The following is a 25257-nucleotide window of genomic DNA, read 5'->3' on the forward strand; positions in this document are numbered from 1 at the left end:
GGCCGGAGCTCGCCAATCCGAAGCCAGGAGCCAGGAGATTCCTCCGGGTGTCCTACGCAGGTGCAGGGGCCCAAAGACTTGGGCCACCTTCTACTGCTTTCCCAGACCATACATAGCAGAGAGCTGGATCAGAAGTGGAGCAGCCGGGTCTCGAACCAGTGCCCATATGGGATGCTGGCGCTTCAGGCCAGGGCATTAACCCTCTGAGCCACAGAGCCAACCCCACTATTTATTTTTTAAAAAGATTTATCTACTTGAAAAGTGGAATTTCAGAGAGAGGGAGAAACAGAGAAAAAGAGAACTTCCATCCATGGGTTCACTCCCCCAAATGGCCATAACTGCTGCTCCAAAGCCAGGAGTCAGAAACCCCATCCAGGTCTCCCACATGGGTGCAGGGGCCTAAGGACTTAGGCTATTTTCTGTTGCTTTCTCAGGTGCATTAGCAGGGAGCAGGATCTAAAGTGGAGCCCACATAGGACGCTAGTGTTGCAGGCGGCAGCTGAACCTGCTATGCCACATGCCAGTCCCTATTTATTCATTTTTAAATACATATTTATTCTTTTATTTGAAAGGCAGAGAAACAAAGAGAAAGGGGGGAAAACAGAGAGAAAAGGAGATCTTCCATTCTCTATTTCACTCCCCAAACAGCCAGGTCTGGATCAGGCCAAGATCAGTAGTCAAGAACTCCATCCTGCTCTCCCACACGTATGGCAAGCACCTACAGACTCAGGCCATCCTCTGATGCTTTCCAGGGCACAATAGCAGGAAACTGAATCAGAAGTGGAGCAGCCGGGACTCAAACTGGCACTCTGATAGGGGATGCTGGCAGCATAGGTGGTGGCTTAACCCACCATGCCACCACACCAGCCCCAGAAAGTGGTCTTTTAAACAGTGGTGCTGGGACAACTTTGGGAATAGTGAAGTGGGGATATATGTAACACACCATCCAGAAAATCATATCCAAGAGGATTAAATCTGAATAATCAGTTTCCAATCAGGAAAAAAAGGAACCAGACCAGTGATTTGATCAGAGAAAATTTAATACAAAGAATTACTAACTAGTCGCAGGCAATTAACTGCTTGGAGGAGTGTAGACTTCGGAACAGTGCAGGCACAGCAGGCAGAGGGGGCAGCCAGCACCTCCGTGGCTAAGGCAGAGTACCCAGGAAAGGGATGAACTTGGAGGGATGCTCTGCCTAACCCGAAGCTGGGGTTCAGGTCTCTCGGCTGGGCTCCGTGGGATGACAGAGAAGGGGCCACAGACCAGGACAGGCAGGCAGGAAACTGCCCACCGGGTAGGAAATCACCCACTGAGATGGCAGCAGGACTCTCCAGGGAGCCACATGATGGTCCCTGCAGTGTTGGAACAAGAAGGAAAAGCCCCAGCCCCTGGAGGAGAAGGCCCTGCTTCTCAGCGTCCCTCCAGCAGCCTCTCGTGGCCAGACCTCACCTTGTGTCCATTGCTAAAGGAGAAACGGTGACACGGTGCAGCTCCAGTGTCACACAGGAGGGCAGAGAAGGGAGGGTTTGCAGCTGAGCAGCAACAAACTGCATAATAACTGCAGAAATAGCTAAGTGCAAAAGACAAGCTTCTAGAAGACTCTGTCGAAGAACAGCTTCACAGTCATCTCTGTGTTTTTTGTTTTGTTTTGTTTTGTTTTTGACAGGCAGAGTGGACAGTGAGAGAGAGAGACAGAGAGAAAGGTCTTCCTTTGCCGTTGGTTCACCCTCCAATGGCCACCGTGGCCAGCGCGCTGCGGCCGGCGCACCACGCCAATCCGATGGCAGGAGCCAGGAGCCAGGTGCTTTTCCTGGTCTCCCATGGGGTGCAGGGCCCAAGCACCTGGGCCATCCTCCACTGCACTCCCTGGCCACAGCAGAGAGCTGGCCTGGAAGAGGGGCAACCGGGACAGAATCTGGCGACCCGACCGGGATTAGAATCCTATGAGCCGGCGCCGCAAGGCGGAGGATTAGCCTAGTGAGCCGCAGCGCCGGCCCATCTCTGTGTTCTTATGACCTTTACAGCACCAACCACAGAGGAAATGACTGGTCTGTTCACGAAATTCAAGCTCTGCTCGACAGAAGTCATCCTTAAGGCAGCAAAAAACGAGTCCTGAGCATATATGGCCAGAGCACGTAAGGAGCAGGATGTGGCCGATGCGTTTCCCAAAGGTGAGGGCGGCAATGTCTCCCCGCCTCGCGCTCTGGACGATGGGATCTTGATGCTCCTCTCACTGACGTGCGGTTGTGTCCTGTGCACTAGAGGGGTCGCTGGGAACCAGCAGAATGCCACGGAAGTCATGCTGAAACCTCCCAGGCCAGGCAGCTCCTGCTGGGATGCTTGGGATGAGGGGGCTCTGAGGCCCTGGGCTCCCGTGCAAGACTTCTGACTGTGCCAAGGCCCAGGCTTGAAGAAGCACAGAGCCCCTGGCAAAGCCCCAACCGCCAGAGGTGGGAGTGAAACACCTGCAGACAATCTTACCCCTCAGCCGTGGGTCAGCCCCGGGCTCTGGGTCCTCCCAGCAGGGGCCCCCGACTTCACAGAACAGACCCAGCCTCCCCTACTGTGTCCTGTCTGGACTCACGAGCCACAGAAACCACAGGCATGGGTGTCACTGTTTTGGAGTGATGTGTTATATGGCAGCATCTTCCAAGTCAATTTGAAAAAAGAAAAAGACAGACAACTCAAATAGAAAAAGTGGGTCAAAATCTTTAAAAAGCACTTCACAAACGAGGAAAATCCATGACCAATAAAATGAAAAGTTGGCCTATCAATTTAGTAATCAGGTTAATGTAAATTAAAACCACAATGAGAAGCAGGAATTGGGCACAGTGATCAGGGCATTGCTTGGGATGCCCACATCTCGTATCAGAGTTCCTGGGTTCAAGTCCCAGCTCCAGCTTCCTGCTAATGTGCACCTCGGGAGGAGCAGATAGTGGCTCAGGAAACTGGGTCCCTACCAACCACATGGGGGACCAGGACGGAGTTCCAGGCTCCTAGCTTTAGCCTGGCCCACCCTTGGTCATTGAAGGTATTCAGGGAGTAAACCAGCAGATAGAAGATCTCTGTCTCTCTGCCTCTCCAATAAATTTAAATCAAATTAAATTTTCAAAACACAAGGAGATACACCCAGCAAAAGGGCAACATGTTTAAGGTCTGACAATCTCAAGACTGTCAGGGGAGGAGCAGATTCTTTTTTTTTTTTTTTTTTTTGACAGGCAGAGGTAGACAGTGAGAGAGACAGAGGACAGAGAGAAAGGTCTTCCTTCTATTGGTTCACTCCTCAAATGGCCACTACGGCCGGAGCACTGAGCTGATCTGAAGCCAGGAGCCAGGTGCTTCCTCCTGGTCTCCCATGCGGGTGCAGGGCCCAAGCACTTGGGCCATCCTCCACTGCACTCCTGGGCCACAGCAGAGAGCTGACCTGGAAGAGGAGCAACTGGGACAGAACTGGCGCCCCAACCTGGACTAGAACCCGGTGTGCAGGCGCCACAGGCGGAGGGTTAGCCTAGTGAGCCTCGATGCCAGCCAAGCAGATTCATCTTGAAAGCAGAGCCCGAGGGGGAGACTGACTCGCCGATGCTTTTCGTGGATGTGCAGCCAGGGCAGCGGAGGTGAGGGAGGAGGAGACACGAGGGAGAGATAACGCTCCCTTCGGCAGCACATACACTGAAAAACAGGGAGAGATACAATCTGATGGGATGTGTCATGCTGCCCATTGCCCTGCAACAACCCTTGAGATGACACAGCAGGTGTTCATGAACCTGCTCATGCTCCGTGTGGAACCACAGGAGCCGGGAGGAACCACACTGCCGAATGGAGAAAAGCGGGGACATTTCCTTTTCTGGCTCCCTTCCCTCTCCTGTTTCCATTCATCAAGGCTTCTGTCACATGGAGCTCTCCCCTTGCACATCCTGCCTGTCTCCCATGGCCCCCAGGTAGCTGACGCTGGTCCAGATTCCATGCAAATCTGAAGGTGGCTAGGTGGCAAGGTGCAGTTTGAGTGCTCAGGAAGAGAAAGGGAGAAAAGAAGTGACGGAAGGAAAGTGAGATGGCTTGTCACAAACAATGTTTCTTTCATTAAAAAAATGATTTATTTATTTATTTGAAAGGCAGAGTTATAAAGAGAAAGGGAGGGATGGAGACAGAGAGAGAGCTTCCATCTGCTAGTTCACTCCCTAAATGACCTCAATGGCTAGGTCTGGGCCAGGCCAAAGCCAGGCACCAGGAACTTCATCTGAGTTCCCCATGTGGGTGGCAGGAGCCCCAGTACTTGGGCCATCCTCTGCTGCTTTCCCAGGTGCATCAGCAGGGAGCTGGATGGGAAGTGGAGCAGCCAGGACTTGAACAGGCGCTGCAGGCAGTGGCTTCACCTGCTATACCACAGCACCAGCCCCAACTTGCTTGGTCTTAACAACAAGTTATCCCTATTTTAGATCATGATTTAAGTACATTTTTTAAAGAATTTGTTTCTGGGCCCTCAGTTCTAAGTATGTGTTCTATTTGAAGGGCGGAGAGACAGACCGGAGAGAGCTCTGGAGGCGTAGGAGCCCTGCCGAGGGCGCATCGCAGCAAGCTGCTGTTGAGTCCCTGCTGCCTCCGCTTCAGCTCCAGCCTCCTGCTAACGCATCTGGGAAGACAACGCATGACGGCCCACGTACTTGGCCTCTGTCACCAATGTGGAGACCTGGGTGGAGCGCCTGGCTCCTGGCTTTGGTCTGGCCCAACTCCGGCTGTTACAGCCATTTGAGGAGTGAACCAGCAGATGGAAGATCTCTCTGTCTCTCTCTCTCTCTCTCTCTCTCTCTCTCTCTCTCTCTAACTCTGTCTCTCAAATAATGAAATACGTCTTTTTTAAAAATCACACACTTGGGGCTGGCGCTGTGGCACTGCAGGTTAACGCCCTGGCCTGAAGTGCCAGCATCCCATATGGGCGCCGGTTCTAGTCCCGGCTGCTCCTCTTCCAATCCAGCTCTCTGCTATGGCCTGGGAAAGCAGTGGAAGATGGCCCAAGTCCTTGGGCCCCTGCACCTGCGTGGAAGACCCGGAAGAGGCTCCTGGCTCCTGGCTACAGATCAGCGCAGCTCCGACCATTGTGGCCAACTGGGGAGTGAACCATTGGATGGAAGACCTCTCTCTCTGCCTCTCCTCTCTCTGTGTAACTCTGACTTTCAAATAAATAAATAAATCTTTAAAAAAAATCACACACTCTATATTATACACCACATATACGTTATGTGCATCGCATACATACTGCAGACACGTATATAATTACAATTTGTCAGCTTAAAATATTAACTTGAAATTGAGAAAGATAAAAAGATGTTGTGTGATTCTCCCTGGGATAAAAAGCTGAGCAAAGAGCTGAGCTGCTTTTCCTGTGTCGAGATGGAGACGGGAGTCAGCGCTGTATGAGGATGAGCCCCAGCGTCGCAGAGGACCCGGGGTACAGGGGAGACACCGACCGTCCCGTTTCTGCTCTTCCCTGCCTCTGCTCCCTCCTCTTCCCCACCCCACCTCGTCCTCACCCCCTCTCTCCCAGTGAGGCCGGGTTTGTGTTGGGTCACCACTGGTGCTCTGGCGTGGTTAGGGCGCCCGACCCCTGTCTCTGGGAGAGTCAGCTGCTCCTGCTCCCCCGGAGGTTACGCACCCTCCCTGCTGCTGCTCTGTCGCTCCCTGTGGGAGCAGGCTGGCGGCACTCTGCAGATGAGACCACTTCCACAAAGTGCTTAGCTCTCCCCCCGTGTCCTGCTTCTCTCTCCTCCCCTCCTGGGAATCCTCCTGCAGCGAGTCACTGCCGTGCAAACCCCCGTGCCAGGCTCCGCTCTTGGGAACCTGACCCTGTGTCACTCATAACCAGCATCACCCCAGAAGTCATGTCAGCCGCCATGCGTCATCTCTCAAATTCAGCTTATCCAGCCACGAACAGCTCATACTAAATCCCTTTCTGTGAAAAACGGTTGCAGATTCCGTTGCTGACAACCCAGAACCTTGACCAATGCACTGGTTCACACCAGCTGTGGCTGCAGCCACTGGCCCTTGGTGGGGGTCTGGCCTAGGGGCGGGGTTGACGTCTGAGCTGCCTGGTTATACCACAGTCTACCCATTTTCTGCTCAGTGAGCCTTGGAGTGTTATATTCTGCTCTTACAAATAGTGCTACTGGCTCCACCCATTGTGGCCAATTGGGAGTGAGCCAGCAGATGGAAGACCTCTCTCTCTCTCTCTCTCCTCTCTCTCTCTCTGCCTCTCTCCTTCTCTTTCTGTGTAATTCTGACTTTCAAATAAATATTAAAAAACAAAAACCAAATAGTGCTACTGGAAGCATTCTTGTCCCTTGTCTCCGGGCTCTGTCAGCAGACTCAAGGGGTCTTTCACCTGGGGAGTCACCAGATAATCAGCTTGACGTGGGAGCTGCTCAGAGAAAAGCAGATTTGTGACAATAAAGGAGACAGTGGGCAGGCAGGATTCTCTAAAGAAACTGCCTCCTGGAGAGGCAAGCGCATAGGGTTGCTTTTTTTTTTTTTTTTTTTAGATGTATTTATTTGTTTGAAAGGCAAAGTGACTGAGAGAGGGAGAGACAGGAGACACACACACACACACAGAGAGAGAGAGAGAGAAGAGAGAGAGAGAGAGAGATTTTCCATCTGCTCACTCACTCCTCAAATAGCCACAATAGCCTGGGCTGAGCCAGGTTGAAGCCAGGAGCCAGAAACTCCATCCAGATCTCTCACATAGGTGGCAGGAACTCAAGCGTTTGGACCATCATCTGCTACCTTCCCAGGTGCATTAGCAGGAAACTGGATCAGAAGTGGAGCAGCTGGGACTCAAACCAGCACTCTGATACAGGATCCACATATTCCAAGCAGCAGATTAACCCTCTGCACCACAACACCTGCCTCGAATTCTACTCTCTGTACACCCAGGAATCAAATTTCAACAGTACAAAATAAGGCTAAATAATTTTTCTGAAGTCGCTGATCAGTTTATACACCAGTCATTAACTCATTTTCCCCAAGTTTTCAATTCTGCAAATATTTCAACAAAACGGACACAGGTACAAAGTCACCATATGTTTATTGCTCAATATAAAGTTTTATGTGTTCCATGTATGGGAGAGCTCATTAACCAATATTTTCTTGAGAAAGTGTGATCATTTTTTTGCCAGCTGAGTGAATGTAAATGTAAACTGGCCTTGATTTACATTTCCCTGATTATTAGTAAAGTCGAACATTTTTCACCAAGTTATTGACTATACATGTTTCTTTTTCTATAAATGACTTTTGCCAATTTTTATGGAATTACTCCTCTCTTACCTTTTATGAGCTTTATTTATACATACTAGATATTATTTGTTGGTAATATTTGTTATAAATGTCTTCTCCTTTGCTTATGGCTTGCATTTTTATTTCTTCTAAGGTACAATAAATAAATCTAAGTAATACAGCTATTAAAGATTTTTATTATTGTTATACATATCATTACACCAAAAATTCCTCAAAGATTGGAATTATTATAAATTATTGTAAATACTATGATCACTAGTATTCTTTCTTGTATTATTTAACTTGTTATAAAAATTTCTTGACTTTAAAACAATATAGAGGGGCAGGCACTGTGGTGCAGCTGGTTAACGCCCTAGCCTGAAGCTCCAGCATCCTATATGGGCGCCAATTCGAGACCCAGCTGCTCCACTTCCAATCCAGCTCTCTGCTATGGCCTGGGAAAGCAGTATCACACGTGTGGGAGACCCGGAAGAAGCTCCTGGTTTGGATCAGCACAGCTCCGGCCAGCTGCTGCCGCCAACTGGGGAGTGAACCATCGGATGGAAGACCTCTCTCTCTCTCTGCCTCTCCTCTCTCTGTGTAACTCTGACTTTCAAATAAATAAATAAATCTTTTTTTAAAAAAATATAGACTGCTTCCTAAAGATACATAGCTAGCATACGTTTCCTTAAAAATCACACTGACGGGGCCGGCATTGCGGTGCAGTGCATAAAGCTGCTGCCCGCAGCACTGGCATTCCATATGGGTGCTGGTTCATGTCCCGGCTGTTTCTCTTCCAATCCAGCTGATCATGTGCCTGGGAAAGCAGCAGAGGATGGCCCAAGTGCTTGGGCCCCTGCATCCACGTGGGAGACCCAGAAGAAGCTCCTGGCTCCTGGTTCAGATCAGCCCAGCTCTAGCTGTTTCGGCCCTTTGGGAAGTGAACCAGTAGATGGACGATCTCTCTCTCTCTCTCTCTCTCTCTCTCTCTCTCTCTTCCGCTCTCTCTCTGTAACTCTGCCTTTCAAATAAATAATAAATCTCCCCCCAAAATTGCATTGGCTTTCAAGCTATTTCCATATTTAATTATCTGAAAGTTCTTAATCATTTTGTTTGTGTGCAAAATTAGCAGCTTTCAAACAACCATTATTATAGCATCTTCTGCATGCAACGTTAAATATACACTTACATTTCAACTGACTAATAAAATTCCAGGGCACAACAAAGAAGGACCTTTTCACAGCATTACATGTTGAATGGTCACCTGTACTTAAAAGCAAATATCTAGATATTAGCAATAATTCCAAATAACATGGTTTGCTTGACTTATTGATATTATTATGTAAATCAGATTAATGAAATTTAGCACACAAGTTCAGAGATGTCAGAAATGATACTGAAGTAGGAATTTGGCTGGAGCCAAAGTCATAGTTGAATCGCAGACGTGAGCCAAGGATCAGGTCTGCAGGTGAACTTCAGAGCGTCCCTAATGTAGCAGTCCATTCTGTGTTGCTGTAACTACCCCTGAGACTGAGTACTTTATAAAGGAAAGAGGTTCATTTACCTCCCAGTTGTGGAGCTAAATAAATCTAAGACCAGGCAGCCCCTCTATTCTGCCTTTGGTGTGGGCCACAGAGCTGGTGGCATTATGGTGGTAGGGTGCACTGCACGGAGAGGCAGGAAGCCAGCGAGCAGGGAGGCCAGCCGTGTGCTTCCTATGACACCTCTCTCCTGGGACCCATGGTGTAGCACAGGGGGTTAAGCTTCTGCTTGCAATGCTGGCATTCCATATTGGAGCATCGTTTCCCGTCTGCTCTGCTTCCAATCCAGCTCCCTGCTAAGGCACCTAGGAAAGCAGCGGAAGGAGGCCCAAGTGCTTGGGCGCCTGCCACCATGTGGGAGACCCTGATGGAGTTCCAGGTACCTGGTTTTGGCCTGGCTCAGCTCTGACAGTTGCAGCCATTTGGGGAGTAAACCAGCATAGGGAATATCTTTCTCTATCTCTCCCTCTCTTTGTCATTCCGTCTTTCAAAGAAATAAACAAATCAATGTTAAAAAAAAAAATAATTACAGCTCACTCTCTGGAGTGCCTAGTTACCACCCACTAGGTCCCGCCTTTTAAAGTTTCCACTACCTTCACACCACCACACTGGGGACAGCTTCCAGCACAGGAATCTTTGGAGAACAAATCACATCCAAGCCATAGCACCAAATGTGAATTTATTTCACATTGACATCACCATATTATTTCTTGCCTTTTTTTTCTGTGTGTATTTGTTTACAAGAGAAGTGTCTAGAGGAGTGGGTGTTAGGTGCAGTGGTTAAGCTGCTGCATGGGACTCACATACCATATGGGAGTACCTGGTTCAAGTCCCGGCTCCTCTCCTCAGACCCAGCTTCCTGCTGGTGCACACCCTGGGAGGCAGCAGGTGCTGGCTCCAGTGCCTGGGTCCCTGCCTCTCCCACGGGAGACCTGGGTTGAGTTCCGTGCTCCTGACTTCAGCCTGGCCCAGCCCCGGCTGTTCTGGGCATTTGCAGGGTGAACCAGAAGATGAAAGATCTCTCTTTTGTCCGTCTCTCTGTCTTTCAAATAAAAGGAAAATAAATAAATAATTTTTAAAGAAAGAAAGTATCTAGAATGATGACTAGCAAATGTTGATGATAATTGTTTGGGGGTTGTAGCATTTGCGTCAACGTTTTTAGTGTTAATTGCTATGTGTTAACTCTGCCTTTCAAATAAATTTATTTATTTGTATATTTATATTTATATATTTAATATAAATTTATTTGAAAGGCAGAGTTACAAAAAGTGGGAGAGACAGAGAGAGAGAGAGAGAGATCTTCTATTCTCTGATTCACTCCCTAAATGGCCGAAATGGCTGGGGCTGGAGCTGGACCAGGCCAAAGCCAGGAGCCAGGAATCTGAGTCTCCCATGTGAACACAGGGTCCCAAGCATTTGGGCCAACTTCTGCTGCTTTCCCAGGCACATTAGCAGGGAGCTGGATCAAAAGTGGAGCAGCCAGAACACGAACTTGGCATCCATAAGGGATGCCAGCACTGCCAGTGGCGGCTTTACCTGCTATGCCACAATGCCAGCCCTGAAAAACGGCATTTTCATAGTACATTGCAGTGCCATCTAAATATAGAGAAAAGACTTAGACAGCACCTGACTAGGATCTGACTCAGGAATATCATTCTTGATTGGCACTGTGTGATTGTTTATTTCGCTTTATTGGGGTTTGATTTAAATACAGTCAAATGTAAGAATCATATGTGTAAATACATATCCCCCCTCGTTCTCTCCACCCAGATAAAGGTAGAACCATCCGGGCACTCAGAAGTCTCTCTCCTGCCCCCTGCTGGCTGGTGCCTCTGCAGTAATCCCTCCTGGCTCCACACGGAGCCTCGGTCCTGCTAATTGTCAAACTCTGCGCAGTGGTAACCACACCGTGGCCTCGTTTCAGTCAAGATTATGTGAGGTTTATTCATGGTGTTTATTCTCAGTCCTTTGTCTTTTTTTTTCCTCTTATCTCATTTTCTGTTGCTGTAACTAAATATCCCAGGCAGGGTAACCCGTAAAGAAAACACATTTATTTAGCTCACGGTTCTGCAGCTTCCAGGGCTCCCAGCCAGTGTCTGCTGAATCCTGGTGGGGGCCTCTCGACAGATGGCGACACATGATGGGATGATGGGAGCATGTGCGGAGGATACCACTCGGCGGCGAGACGCAGGCAGGGACCCAGGGTCAGGGGAGCTGATGCACTCTGGGAGCCCAGTAGTGGCCACTCCTGAGGGCACAGCGCCGCTGACTTAGTCACCTCCCCTAGGCTCCACCACCCCAGCAGCACCACACAGGGGACCGAGCCTCCAGCAAAGAACCTCTGGGGGACACACTGAAACCGTACCCAGAGGTGGACATCTGGCACAGATAATGAGACCCAGAGGAAGCTCCTGGCTTCAGATCGGCGCAGCTCCGGCCATTGCAGCCATTTGGGGAGTGAACCAGCGGATGGAAGACCTCTCTCTCTCTCTCTCTCTCTGCTTCTCTGTAACTCTGTCTTTCAAATAAATTAATTAAAAAAAAAAAAGCAAGTGGAGTTGTCTGTGACAGTGGGTGTTGGCAGCAGTGAGCTAGTAAGCCATTAACAACTGGCTCTCCGTGAGAGAAGGAAACCTGGATCCATAGAAGTTACTGATTTCTATAATGCAAATATTCTCATCGCGGCTGAACTCAGACATGGTAGGAGTGTAAAGTGGGACAATCACTTTACGAAGCCATTTGATGCTATCTACTGAAGTCAAACATGTGTGCATATGCCAGGAGGCCGTCATTCCAGGCCTAGGTAAATGCACCGTAAGATTATTTGTTAGAGTAAAAAGCTGAGCAGCTGGGACAGGCAGATTGTCTCCCCGTGCACCGCCATAGAAATGAATGTGCTGCCACTGCACAGAACGGCATGGGACGGTGTCCTAAAGAAGAATACAGCACGATTCTAACCACGTGAAGAACACCAACAGGTGCGAAGTCAGGCTGGTGGCCACCCTGGGGAGGGCGGAGAGGGCGGTGGCTGGGAGGTGGCACAGGGACACAATCTTACAGGGAGGATGTTGTGATGGACTGCAGGTTTTAGCCCCCGACCGGCAAATTCATTAGTTGAGGCCCCAGTGCCCAGTGCGATTGTACCAGGTGGGGGGAGCATCGGGAGGTGATTACATTTCAGCAAGGTCATGAGAGTGTGGCCCTCACACTGCAAGCAGAGACCGGGAAGTTGCTGGCGTGTTCTTCCTGCCACTTGAAGACACAGAAGGAAGGCAGCCGTCTGCAAGCCAGGAAGAGAGCCCCCATCAGAGCCAAGCCCGCTGGCCCCTGGGTCCTGGGGCGTGAGGAAGAAGTGCCTGTTGTGCAGGCCCCCGGTCTCTGGTTTTCTGTTACAGTAGCCCCAGCTGACTCAGACGGCTCTGCTTATACAGGTGAGTTCCAGCTGTGGTGGTGCACTCAGCTATGCGCTTATGACTGATGCACCTTTTTGTGTGAATGATTTACATCAGTAGGAAGTTTATTTAACTAATGTATTCACATATTCTTCTCTCTCTCTCATACACACACACACACACACACACAACCTCACCTATTCTCAGAATAAATAGACTTCTGAACATCTCTGAGTTGTAGATAAATCTTACCAGGCTCAAAAATTAAGCAAACTCTACATCAGCTGGCCAAACACACAAACAATTTCACCAAGAGAAATCGAGGTCAACAAGGAAGCAATTCGTTCTCGCAGGAGAGACATACAAGCAAAAAGAATCTTTCCTAAATCCTCCAATACTGATGGCCAGCCACCCACCTCTAAACCCAACCTCATCACAGCTTCTGGCCTGAGACACAAAGAGTACAGTGACTTCCCAACGGGAGCAGAAGCAGAGCCCACAGTGATGGGACACACACACCTGCCATCGGGAAGAATACGCTGGCTACACTGTGATCTCCCTCACCATTGACCCTTTATTTGCCCACTCCAACTGGGTGTCCTTTGAGCTCACGGCGGCACAACGTCCCTGGAGCCTCTGCTCTGAGTGAGTCAGGGACTCGGTGGAAACCGGGGATTCTCAGCGCAGTGAAGATCCAGGATCACCGCAGGCAGGCGCGTGTCCAGTTCCCTTGGGAGAGTCGCTGGCTGTGTCTCCTCTGCTCATTCAAGTCACCTTCCTTCGAGAGGGGGGAAGTTCCTATCTCCACAGCCTTTCATTTTCTCACACTTTTAAATATCTCTGGGTGATGGCCATCAGCCACTCTCACATCTTGCCTCTATCTCCATTTCCCTGATTCCTGCATGGTGAAGTTAGGAGGAGCCACACAGCCCCCTCACACACAGGTGCACACATGCACACACGCACACACACGTTGCTCTCTTATGGGTCTGCTTCCAAAACACTCTGGATGCCAGCCCCGCGGTAAATCATCTGCCCTGGGATGGATCCAGCCTATTTTTTTTTTAAGCAATCTTATTTATTCTCTGTTATTAAGCCTTGTTTTTGACTGGACTCAGATCTAGAAGTAGACCTCTCAGAGAAGGCATCCCATGTCTCTCGGCGATCTCTTCCTGGCATTTTTCTTTGGCCTCCTTCATTCTCTTGGCCAAGAGTTTAGCATATTCTGCAGCCTACTCCTTGTTCTTCGTTCACTGTTTCTCAGAGCCGTGCCCCAGCATTGGTGTAGAAGACACAGGGAGTAATGAGACGCTGCATCGTGGGTGCTTTGGTCCTAGGGTTCTTACCTTCTTTGTTCAAGGGCTTTCATACAACATACTGGCGTACATCATCTTCTTTAGAGAGATTGAGAAGTTTGCGAATTCTGCTGGCTGTTTTAGGACCCAGGCGACGAGGCACCATGGTATCAGTCAGTCCAGGAATGTCTTTCTCTCCTTTTTTTACAATAACCAAGTTGAGAACACTCAAATTGGCATTGACAATGCAGCCCCAAAGTGATTTGTACTTTCTCCAGTTCTCCTTGGTCTGTAACAGGAATGCCCCTTACTCAGCAGTAGGCAGACCTGGCCGTGAGTCAAGACACCTTGCTTCATGGGAAAGCCTTGTTTATCATTCCCACCACTGATTCAGACCACATAATCCTTCCTCACCCAGAGTGTCGGCAGCAACTTCTGTGGCCATACACCTCTCATAAAAAGCACGACATTTATACGCTCATTGTCCACTTCGATGAGTTTCTGGTCACCAGTGGCTGGGAAGGAGGTATTCAGCTTCATTTTGAAGCAGCTGATCGCCTGGGAGGCGCCAGGGACAAGAGCAGATTCAGCCCACTTTGGTCTGCCACATTCCAAACTGACACTATATAAATTCCCAAGGTGTCCATGAGAGGGCACTATAACCCCACCTCACACCAATCCCTTCTGCAGAGACCTCCGAATTCCCGATGCGGGGCGGGAGGGTCTTCCCAGCTGACCTACCAGCCTGTTTCTGTCTGATTGAGGTGGCGCGAACAAGGAAGGAAGGAAGGAAGTAGCACCCTGTTCTCCCACCCCTGATCGCCAAGCAGGATGCTCTCACGATCCAGGCATTCTTTCCCTCAGAATGGATGTGACGGACGGCAGCTGTGTTCTTAGTGAGGTTGATGTGACTGAGCTGGATCCCTGGCAGCACTCCAGGGAAAGCCAAAGGGTTGAGTGAGGTCTTGGGTCATCATTCCAACCCTCCGCATTGGGTGGCAGCCTTATGCCAGCCCCAGCTCATGCCCAGGCTGGGTGCTATCCAGACCAAGTTCTGGTGGCCACCATCTCTTTCCTTCCTCCCTCCCCACCTCCCTCCACCCAAGGTTGTCACACCAGAAATCACGACTCGTGGGGTGAGTGCGGTGGTGCAGCGGGTTAACCTGCCACTTGGACACTTGAATCCCATATTGCAGTGCCAGCTGGAGTCCCGGCTACACCATTTCCAGTCCATCTCCCTGATAACACACCTGGGAAGCAGCAGATGATGGCTTAGCATTCGAATCCCTGCCACCCACACCCACTTGGGCAACCAGGATAAAGTTTCTGGCTGGCTCCTGGCTTCAGATCTGGCCTTGCACTGGCTGTTGTGGCCATTTAGGGAGTGAATCAATGATGGAAGATTTTATACAAACACACACACACACACACACACACACACACATCTCTCTCCCTCTCTTTCTCTGTCTTGGCTGTCATTCAAATAAATAAATAACTTTTAAAGTCACAGCTCATTAACCCACTTGAAGAAATAGGTGGCTTAATGCTATTAAGTACAACTGCTTTATCTTAGAAAAACAAAAAACCAGGGCTGGCATTGTGGCATAACAAGTAAAACCACCATCTGCAATGCTGGCATCCAGCACGGGCTCCAGCTCATGTCTCGGCTGCTCCGCTTCCCATCCAGTTCCCTGCTAATGGCCAGGGAAAAGCAGCAGCAGGTGGCTCAAGTGCTTGGACCCCTGCTACCTATATGGGAAACCTGGAAGAAATTCCTGACCCCTGGCTTGGTTCTGCCTGACCCAACCCTGGCCATTGTGGCCATCTGGGGAGTGAACCAGCAGATGGAAGATCTCTCTCTGTCTCTCCTTCTCTCTGTAACTCTTTCAAATAAATATATAACTTGATGGTGGGGGCAGTGGTGCTGCGAGTCTCGTGGAAATGGTGCTGTAACTGGCAGTCAGGCGGCTGCACGGTACAGAACGCTCGGGGGCCTTAGCTGAGGGGGCAGCAGCGAAGACCCCACCCCCACAACTCCTGCAGGAGGAAGCCTCGCTCCCTCCTCCTTTCACTCGCACCAGGGCTGCTCAGCTGAATGAAGAACACATTGCTGAATGCAAGGAAGCTTTCTCCCTACTTGACAGAGATGGCGACAGCACCATCATAACGAAGGAACCTGGAGCTGTCACAAGGTCGCTGGGTCAGGACGCCGGCATGAGCAGAATTGCAGGAGATGACCGACGAAGTGGACGCTGAGGGTAATGGCGCCATCGACTTCCCAGAACTTTTGACTGTGAGGAAAAGGAAAAGGAAAGACACAGAGAGTGGAGAGGAGATCTGCGAAGCATTCCGAGCCGTTGGCAAGGATGGAAACGGTGATATCAGTACGGCAGAACCGCCTCACGTCATGACAAACCTGGGGAAAGCTCACAGACGCAGAAGTGGATGAAGCCATCAGAGAAGCTGATATCACCGGAGACGGACCAGTCAGCTATGAAGAATCCGTACAGATGCTGACCTGCTTTCCACTTACCTCTTGCAAAAAAAAAAAAAAAAAAAAAAAATTTCATTTATTCATTCTGTTTCTATATAGCAAAGCTGAATGTCGAAAGTACCTCTGTACACACACACACATACACACACACACACGATCTGCTTGTGTTGGTTGGTGGTCCTGGCCCTGAAGATCAAGTTCCATGCCCAGTGACATGCCCACGTATGTTGGCTCAGTGTCTGCGTTGTGCACAAGAGTGCAGCAGGTCAGGCTGTCACCATTCATGCAGATTTTTAGTAGGAAACCTTTCCCAAGGGAGCATTTGTGGACTCTTTTTTTTTTTTTTTTTTTTTGACAGGCAGAGTGGACAGTGAGAGAGAGAAACAGAGAGAAAGGTCTTCCTTTTGCTGTTGGTTCACCCTCCAATGGCCCCCGCGGCCAGCGTGCTGCAGCCGGCGCATCACGCTGATCCAAAGCCAGGAGCCAGGTGCTTCTCCTGGTCTCTCCTGGCCCTTGTGGACTCTTTTTAAAACCTTCTGGGGGGCTGGCGCCGTGGCTCACCTGGCTAATCCTCTGCCTGCAGCGCCGGCACCCTGGGTTCTAGTCCCAGTTGGGGCACCGGATTCTGTCCCAGTTGCTCCTCTTCCAGTCCAGCTCTCTGCTGTGGCCCAGGAGTGCAGTAGAGGATGGCCCAAGTGCTTGGGCCCTGCACCCGCCTGGGAGACCAGGAGGAAGCACCTGGCTCCTGGCTTCGGATTGGTGCAGCACGCTGGCCATAACGGCCACTTGGGGGGTGAGCCAACGGAAAAGGAAGACCTTTCTCTCTGTCTCTCTCTCTCTCACTGTCTAACTCTGCCTGTCAAAAAAATAAATTTTCAGGAGGACGGTGCTGTGGTGTAGTGGGTAAAGCCATCACCTGCAGTACCCGCATCCCAAATGGGCACCCATTGCAGACCCAGCTGCTATGGCCTGGGAAAGCAGTGGAAGATGGCCCAAGTGCTTGGGCCCCTGAAGCCATGTGGGAGACCCAGAAGAAGCTTCTGGCTTATAGCTTCAGATCGGCACAGCTCCGGCTGTTGCTGCCATCTAGGGAATGAACCAGCAGATGGAAAAGCGCTCTCTCTCTTGCTCTCTCTCTCTCTCTCTCTCTGCCTTTCAAATAAATAAATCAATCTTTAAAAAAGGAAGAAGTGGGTGGACACAGGCACTCCACCCAGGCGAGCTGGGAGAGGAGCCTGAAGCCCAGTCCCCACTCTGCCACTGACTTTATATTATAAACAAAACGAAACCTTCTACACCATGGCCTGGCGCCGGCAGAGTAGGCTGTGGCTGTGACTCCAGCACAACCAAGAAACTACAACTTACGTCCACTCCAAGTTGTAAATGCTGGTCCAATAAAGAGACCATTAGTTTAAAAATAAATAAATATTTTTTTAAAAAGGGCAATTCTTTATAATGAAAACATTTCTATGACTGAGCCTTGCTAACTAATGCAATGCTACTTCTTACTGTATGTCTTAAAACCAAAACTGTTGTGATATGGAAACATAAACACATTCCAAAAGGTGGCTGCAGCCTCATGCAGAGTGTGCATATTTTTTAATTCTATAGCATTTTTATTTTATTTTATTTTTTAAAAGATTTACTTATTTATTTTAAAGCAAGATTTACACACAGAGAGAAGGAGAGGCAGAGAGAAAGAGAGGTCTTCCATCCTCTGGTTCACTCCCCAATTGGCCGCAATGGCTGGAGCTTCACAGATCCGAAGCCAGGAGCTTCTTTCGGGTCTCCCACGTGGGTGCAGGGGCCCAAGGACTTGAGCCATCTTCTACTGCTTTCCTAGGCCATAGCAGAGAGCTGGATCAGAAGTGGAGCAGCCGGGACACGAACCAGCACCCATATGGGATGCGGGCACTGCAGGCAGCAGCTTTTCCTGCTGCACCACAGCACCAGCCCTGAGTGTGCATGTTTCTAAGCCAGAGGGCCTCAGATCAAATCGTGGGTTCCTTGCTTCTCAGCTGTCTGCACCTGGGCAAGTTGTTTAACCTCTGCACAGCAGTTCCCTCAGCTGCTAACATGAGGAAAGTACGTACAGATTGAGCGTCCCTTCTCTGAAGTGGCTGGGGACAGAGATGTCTCAGATTGGGGATTTTTTTCAAATTTTGGAACATTTGCATGTACATAATAAGGTCTCTTAGTGTATACACTAAATTCATTTACATTTTATATACTGAGAGCAATTTTATACAACATTTTTAGTGTGCCTGCATTTTGTCCGTGACCTGTCACATGGGGTAAAGTGTGGAATTTTCAGCTTGTGGCATCACATCAGTGCTCAAAAAGGTTTGGTATTTGGAGCGTTTCAGATTTCTCATTTTCAGATTCGGATTGCTTAACGTGTGTATATGTCATAGGATTGTTGTGCAGATTGAACACACACACACACACACACACACACGGAGTTAAAACGTCAGGTGCTCAGAACTGACCAGGTAGTAAGTACCCAGAAAGTACTGGCTATCGTTAGAGTGCTTTCACAAATCTTCTGGAAAATTCCCCAAACAGAGAGTGGCACTGACTCCGACTTTCTTATATTCTGAGGCAAGACCATCCTAAATAGAATATTAAGAAATCTTCTGGCCGGCGCCATGGCTCACTAGGCTAATCCTCTGCCTGCGGCGCCGGCACCCCGGGTTCTAGTCCCGGTTAGGGAGCCAGATTCTGTCCCGGTTGCCCCTCTTCCTCTGCTGTGGCCCAGGAATGCAGTGGAGGATGGCCCAGGTGCTTGGGCCCTGAACCCCATGGGAGACCAGGAGGAAGCACTTGGCTCCTGGCTTTGGATCGGCGCAGCGCACCAGCCGTAGCAGCCATTTGGGGGGTGAACCAATGGAAGGAAGGAAGGAAGGAAGGAAGGAAGGAAGGAAGGAAGGAAGGAAGGAAGGAAGGAAGGAAGGAAGGAATCTTCCACAACCACCAAGATCGGGAGGCAATGAACGGTGTGGGGAGTGTCCCAAAGGCACAAACCCGGCCACGTTGCTGACGGGAGGTTCTTTGCAGCTCAGTGATGAGAGATTCTGCATTGTGGATGTTGGGGACTAGAGAACACTGGATTGTGACTGTGGGGGCACACATCATTTAAGGTCCACACTGGGGTATGTGCGAAAGGACTTGAGGGGCATAGAGCAGTGGGTAAGGCCAAGTCTAGGTGCAACCACGCTGATGTGCCGGTGGCATTGGGCAGTGATGTGCTGGTGACAGAGGAATTGTGGTCTCTCCAAGGAAATAAAAGAAAGTCTGGCTCATGTTGTTAACCGTCCCATCACGGCAATGTCAAGTCCCACCATGATGTCACCATGAGCCACTTTGGAAGCGTCAGCGTCTGGAATTGGCTTTGGACACTCGGACGTCTCCTGGCTTAGCAGATGAAAAGCCAAGTGTAGGAGACTGGCCAGAGGGGAGAAGGAAGATCAGGAGACCGTGTGAAAGAGAGCTGTGGGAAGGAGGGAGGTCAGCAGATCAGCTCACAGAGCCGTCCTGTGACGTGGGGACACCAGGACCCCACAGCCCCTTGGGCTCAGCCGCCGTCTAGCTGCCCCCTCCCTCCCATCTCAGCACCTTGGGAAACCCCACCAATCCCATCACCCAGGCCCAGCCAGAGCAGTTCCTTGGGCCTAAAGCAGAGAGACGCTCTGACATAAGGCAATGGGAGAGACCTATCTGAAGTACTGTAGAAGCTGAAATGGGAAAGGGGGACTGAGATCTGTCCTTGTTGGTCCTACTATAAGTCAATAGACAGCACCCTGTGAGCTGGGCATGGGTACACACACTGTGCAAGTACAGGCAGAGTGAGCCAGTAACCTTGAACAGGTGCCACACGGCCACCCCGGTGAGATGAGGAACTCTGCCTGTGGATGCGTGGGCGAGAGTGGGGATTTTGCCTCATTTAAGCTGAGTGATTCTTTGTCTTTTGTTTTTGCTACACTCACACATATGTTCATTTCCAAGGCACTGGCTTACTTAGTAAGTTTTTATGTATTTGTTTATTTATTTACTTATTTGAAAGACAGAGCAACAGAAAGAGACAGACACAGAGACAGAGACAGAGAGATCTTCCATCTGCTAGCTTGCTCCCCAAGTGGCTGCAATACTAGGGCTGGGCCAGGCTGAAGCCAGGAGTCAAGAACTCAATTTGAGTCTCCCACGTGGGTGGCAGGGACACAAGTATTTGAGGCATCACCTGCTGCCTCCCAGAGTGGGCATTAGTAGGAAGCTGGATCAGAATGGGAGCAGGGACTGGAGTGTGGGAATGCTAATACGGGACACAGGACAGGAGTCCCGGGCAGTCTTAACTGCTGTGCCAAACACCCGCTTCAGCGTAATTCTTGGCGTGGTTTGTTTTTAAAAGATTTGTTTATTTATTTGAAAGGCAGAGTTACAGAGAGGCAAAGGCAGAAAGAGAGAATCTTCCATCCACCGGTTCACTCCCCAAATGGCCACAATGGCCGAGGCTGCACCAACCCAAAGCCAGGAGCTTTTTTCAGGTCTCCCACATGGGTGCAGGGTTCCAAACACTTGGACCATCCTCCGCTGCTTTCCCATGTGTATTAGCAAGGAGCTGGATCAGAAGTGCAGCATCCAGAACTCAAACCGGTGCCCATATGGGATGCCTGCACTGCAGGTGGCGGCTTTACCACTATACCACAGCTCTGGCTCCCCTTTGTGCTTTATTTTTTTTAAGATATATTATTTACTTATTTATTTAAAAGGCAAAGTGACAATAAAGAAACACAGAAAAAGAAAGATACCTTGCTCTTCCATCTACTGATTCACTCCCCAGATAACCACAATAGCCAGGTCTGGACGGGGCTGAAACTAGGAGGCAGGAACTCCATCAGGGTCTACCACATGGATGGCAGGGTTCCAAGTAATTGGACCATTTTCCACTCTTTTTCCAGGCACATAAGCAGGAATCTGGATCAGAAGCCCAGCTACTGGGATTCCCAAAGGGATGCAGGCATCGTAATGTCAGCCTAACCTGCTACGCCATAACGCGGGCCCCCAGGGTAACGCATGGTTGTGGAGGACTGTCCATTGCATCTAGGATGTGAGGAGCATCCCTGGCCTGACCCACTGATGCGAGTAGCATACCCTCTCCCGGCTCCTACCAGCCAAACTGTCCCCAGAACAGCCAGGTGTCCCAAAACAGGGCTGGAGGGCTCCCAGCTGCCCCCAGTGAGAACCACTGCTGCCTCCCACATTCTTTCTGAATTGTTGTCACTGAGCCACCCAGACAATCCTGGATTAGCAGCTCAGGATCCCCCAAGCTGCGTGTCCAGTACAAAAACCCAATGTCCCCCAAGCCCTGGGTCACCTACAGCACACTGCCACCCAGACCCTGCGCTGTCAGCCCCATCCTGTCACTGAGCTTTGTGGGACTCATTACCCAGTGGTGTCCATGCCTCTGTCACCAACAACAGTGGCACAGAGCTGTTCACAAAGACAAAAGGCTTGTAGTCCACATGGAGACGGGGGACAGAAGGAAACACAGGTGCATACACTCAGAGGCCGGGAGAGGCAGAGCCTCTGGGAGACAGAGAGGTCCGACTGCCCCAAGGCCGCAGCTGGTTATGCTAAATGGGTCACCGGTGACCCACCAAGGCCCCTAAGCCCTGCCTGGTGCCTTCGCGCCCCCTCCCCTGCCTCTGGATTAGACCTGGGGGTAGGCAAGCTCGAGACCGAGGGTAAGGAGCTTAGAGCCAACGTGACGGCTAATCACCCGCACAAGGCCTGGCGGGGTCACCAAGCCCTGAGCAGCCTCCTCCCCGTCCCTCTCCATGGGTGCTCGGTTGACGAGCCCGCATGCCCTGTCCAGCAGCAGCCACACAGCCTGGATGGGGAAGAGTCCAGAACCTCTCAGAACCCCCTGTCACTCCACCACTGGGGCCCTGGGACGAGGTGAGAAACGCCGGCCAACATCCAGGGTGTTGGTGCGGGCCCCGGGCTGTGGACAGATTTGGGTCTCTCGCTGCACTGTCTCAGGACGCATCTGGCTGAGCTGGAAGAAATGGTGGGGAGTGGGGGGGGTCCCCTCCACTTCTGGACACTCCAATCTCCAGGGCCCTCGAGGGTTACCAGGATGAGAGAATCAGGCCATGATGTGGGCCAGCAGAAACTTTAAAGGAGACCCAGCCCGCCCCCCAGCTGGCCTGGCACGGTTGCCATGGGGATGCCCCAGTTGCTCCAGAGGCGGCTGCTGTCCTTGATGTGGGGATGGCGGAGGCGGTCGGTCCTTGCTGAGGCGGGTCAGGGTGAGAGGTCAGCAGTGTCTGGGAACATTCCCGACTGGCCAGGGGCTGCTGCTCCCAGCTCAGGCCCCATCTCCACCACTCCCGCCTCTGCAGCTCCCAGAGGGGGGAGGGGGAGGTGAACCTGCTCCTGGTCTGGTAGCACAGGTTGTGGGCGTGGCTTGAAGAGCTCAAGCCTGTGACCTTAAGGTTGGGCTCAGGGTTCCTTTGAGGAGCGTGGGATGTGAGAGCTCCGAACCAGAGTTCTGGAAAAAAAAAATCTGGCAAAACATTAGTGTGATGGCTCAGATGGGGGACAGACACGCCCTAAATGTGGGGCCTTGGGGTAAAGATCCCAAGGATTCGGGACCTGAGTTGATGTTTCCCTTTCGTGGTAATCTGTTACTAGGAGCAACTGGCATAGTGCTAAACTTCTGATGAACAGCATTTTTTAATATACGAATTTAAAGAGATTTAAGGTCACCTTTAATTTTTATTTCTAGATTAAGGAAGATTTATAGGTTTCCCTAAACTCTCAAAGGTTGGGCTTTCTTATTTATAAAATGGGAACAATAGCTCTTAGAGTCACTTCAAGGATTAAACAAGAAAATGAATGTAATGTTCTTAATGCAGAAAGTGCTCCATAAAATAACACAGCTTAGAAAAAAAAAAAAGTGTGCTGAGAAACTGGAGAGACAAAATGAAGCAAGATCACCAGGAACTGCACGGAGCCCTGGCCGGCTGGAGCCGGCATCTCCTGTCCTGGAGGCTGTAGCTGTGCAGGGATCAGTTTTCCTTCCTCCTCCAGAAAGAAGCCACAGTGCTGAGTGGGGAGAGGGTGACAATATGCACATCCCACAGCGAGAGACCGTGGCCAGCCGCCCCGGGAACCCGCTCACTCTGTAGCTTGTGCCCGGTCTGATGCAAGCAGCACCATCACGTTCATTTGCCTCTGTCTGTGAATAGTTGCAAAGGTCTAGGGCAAAACAACAACAACAACAACAAGAAAAACAAGTTTTTCTTAAGTAAAACTCTAATTCGATGATTCTCAAGCTTTTTGGCCTCAGGATCCCTCTACAATTTCTTTCCCCTTAAGATTTATTATTTATTTATTTGAAAGGCAGAATGACAGGGAGAAATGGAGAGATTTTCCAACTGCTGGCTCACTCTCCAAGTGGCCACAGAAGCCTGGCCTGGGCCAGCTCAAAGTTAGGAGCCAGAAACTGAGCCTGGGTCTCCCACATTGGTGGCAGGAGCACAGGTGTTTGGGCCATCTCCTGCTGCTTTCCCAGGCGCATTAGCAGGGAACTGAATTGTAAGTGAACCAGTCAGGACTTGAACCAGGCTCATGGGATGTCGGTGTTGTGGGTGGTGGCTTTACCCGCTGCGCCACAATGACGACCCCTCTTTATGCTTTTAGAAGTGGCTAAGGGAACTGGTGCTGTGGTGTAGTGGGTAAAGCCGCTGCCTGCAGTGCCAGCATCCCATATGGGTGCTGGTTCAAGTCCAGGCTGCTCTGCTTCTGATCCAGCTCTCTGCTATGGCCTGGGAAAGCAGTAGAAGATGGCTCAAGTCCTTGGTTCCCTGCACCCACGTGGGAGACCTCGAGGAAGCTCCTGGCTCCTGGCTTCGGATCGGTGCAGTTCTGGCCATTGCGGCCAATTGGAGAACGAACCAGTGAACGGAAGATCTCTCTCTCTCTCTCTCTGCCTCTCCTTCTCTCTGTGTGTAACTCTGACTTTCAAATAAATAAATAAATCTTTAAAAAAAATAAGAAGTGGCTAAGGACCCAGAATTCTGTAGAAATAGGTTTTATCTGTTGATATTCAATAGTTAAAAATATTAATTCAAAATAATAATAAATTCATTATATATTAACTGAAAAGACAAATGCCTATAAAAAACAGCTACATATTTTGCAAGACAAAAATTTTGGTAGAACAATGGCATTGTTTTACACTTTTGCAAATCTCATTGATGTCTTGCTCAATAGCAGACAGCTGGATTCTCACCTCTGCCTCTGCACTCATTCAGAAAATATTTTTTGAAATATGTGAAGGCAACTAACCTCAAAGTGCATGTGGTTGGAAAGGGAAAGCGTTTTAATTGTCTTTCCAGTTGATTGTGGCTGTTCTTCTATATTACACCAAAAGTCGAGGGATTGTTTCTTCCAGGTTGGTTGTGGTGTGGGCCTTCCCCACTCTGTTACCTTAAAACCCATTGGGGGGCCAGCACTGTCTGCAGATTAGTCCTCCGCCTGCAGTGCCGGCATCCCATACGGGCGCTGGTTCTAGTCCCAGCTGCTCCTCTTCTGATCCAGCTCTCTGCTAAGGCCTGGAAAGCAGTAGAAGATGGCCCAAGCACTTGGGCTCCTGCACCCACATGGGAGACCTAGAAGAAGTTCCAGGATCCTGGCTTTGGATCGGCCCAGCTCTGGCTGTTGCAGCCATTTGGGGAGCGGATGGAAGAACCAGCAGATGGATGACCTCTCTCTCTATCTCTTCCTCTCACTGTCTATAACTCTACCTCTCAAATAAATAAATAAATAAAATCTTTTTAAAAAAATCCATTGGTTTGGCCTGTACTTTTGATTGACATTTTACCCACAAATTATTTTGTAACATCATGTATTGGTCATTTGGAAAATATTGGTTCACTGAGTTTTGCAGATCTTCCAAATATTAAGACTTTTCATTACAAAACATCAAAAAACACCAAACAGGGACGTTCATTCATGTCACCACCAATCTCATCAGAACTGGGATGCTTTCCAACTCCAAGGAGCAAATAAAAGTTTTCCAAATTCAAATTTTCTCTTAGAAGTCCCACTTTGGTCATTGTCAATGAACACAAAAATTCTTTCCTTGAACTGACGGGCTCACTTCAATCACTCTTTAAAAAAAAAAAAAAAAGATTTATTTATTTATTTATTTGAAAGGCTGAGTTACAGAGAGATAGGGAGATACAGAAATCTTCCATCTGCTGGT

General features: G+C 49.8%; 1 pseudogene; it reads left to right on the top strand.

Moving 5' to 3' along the window:
• Positions 1–2123: 2123 nt before the first annotated feature.
• LOC149125737 (calmodulin-alpha-like) lies at positions 2124–23700 on the top strand (annotated as a pseudogene).
• The last annotated feature ends 1557 nt before the right edge of the window (positions 23701–25257 follow it).

Source organism: Oryctolagus cuniculus, chromosome 7 (assembly GCF_051225735.1).
Source record: "Oryctolagus cuniculus isolate XC-2025 breed Fujian yellow rabbit chromosome 7, ASM5122573v1, whole genome shotgun sequence".
Taxonomy (NCBI): Eukaryota; Metazoa; Chordata; class Mammalia; order Lagomorpha; family Leporidae; genus Oryctolagus; species Oryctolagus cuniculus.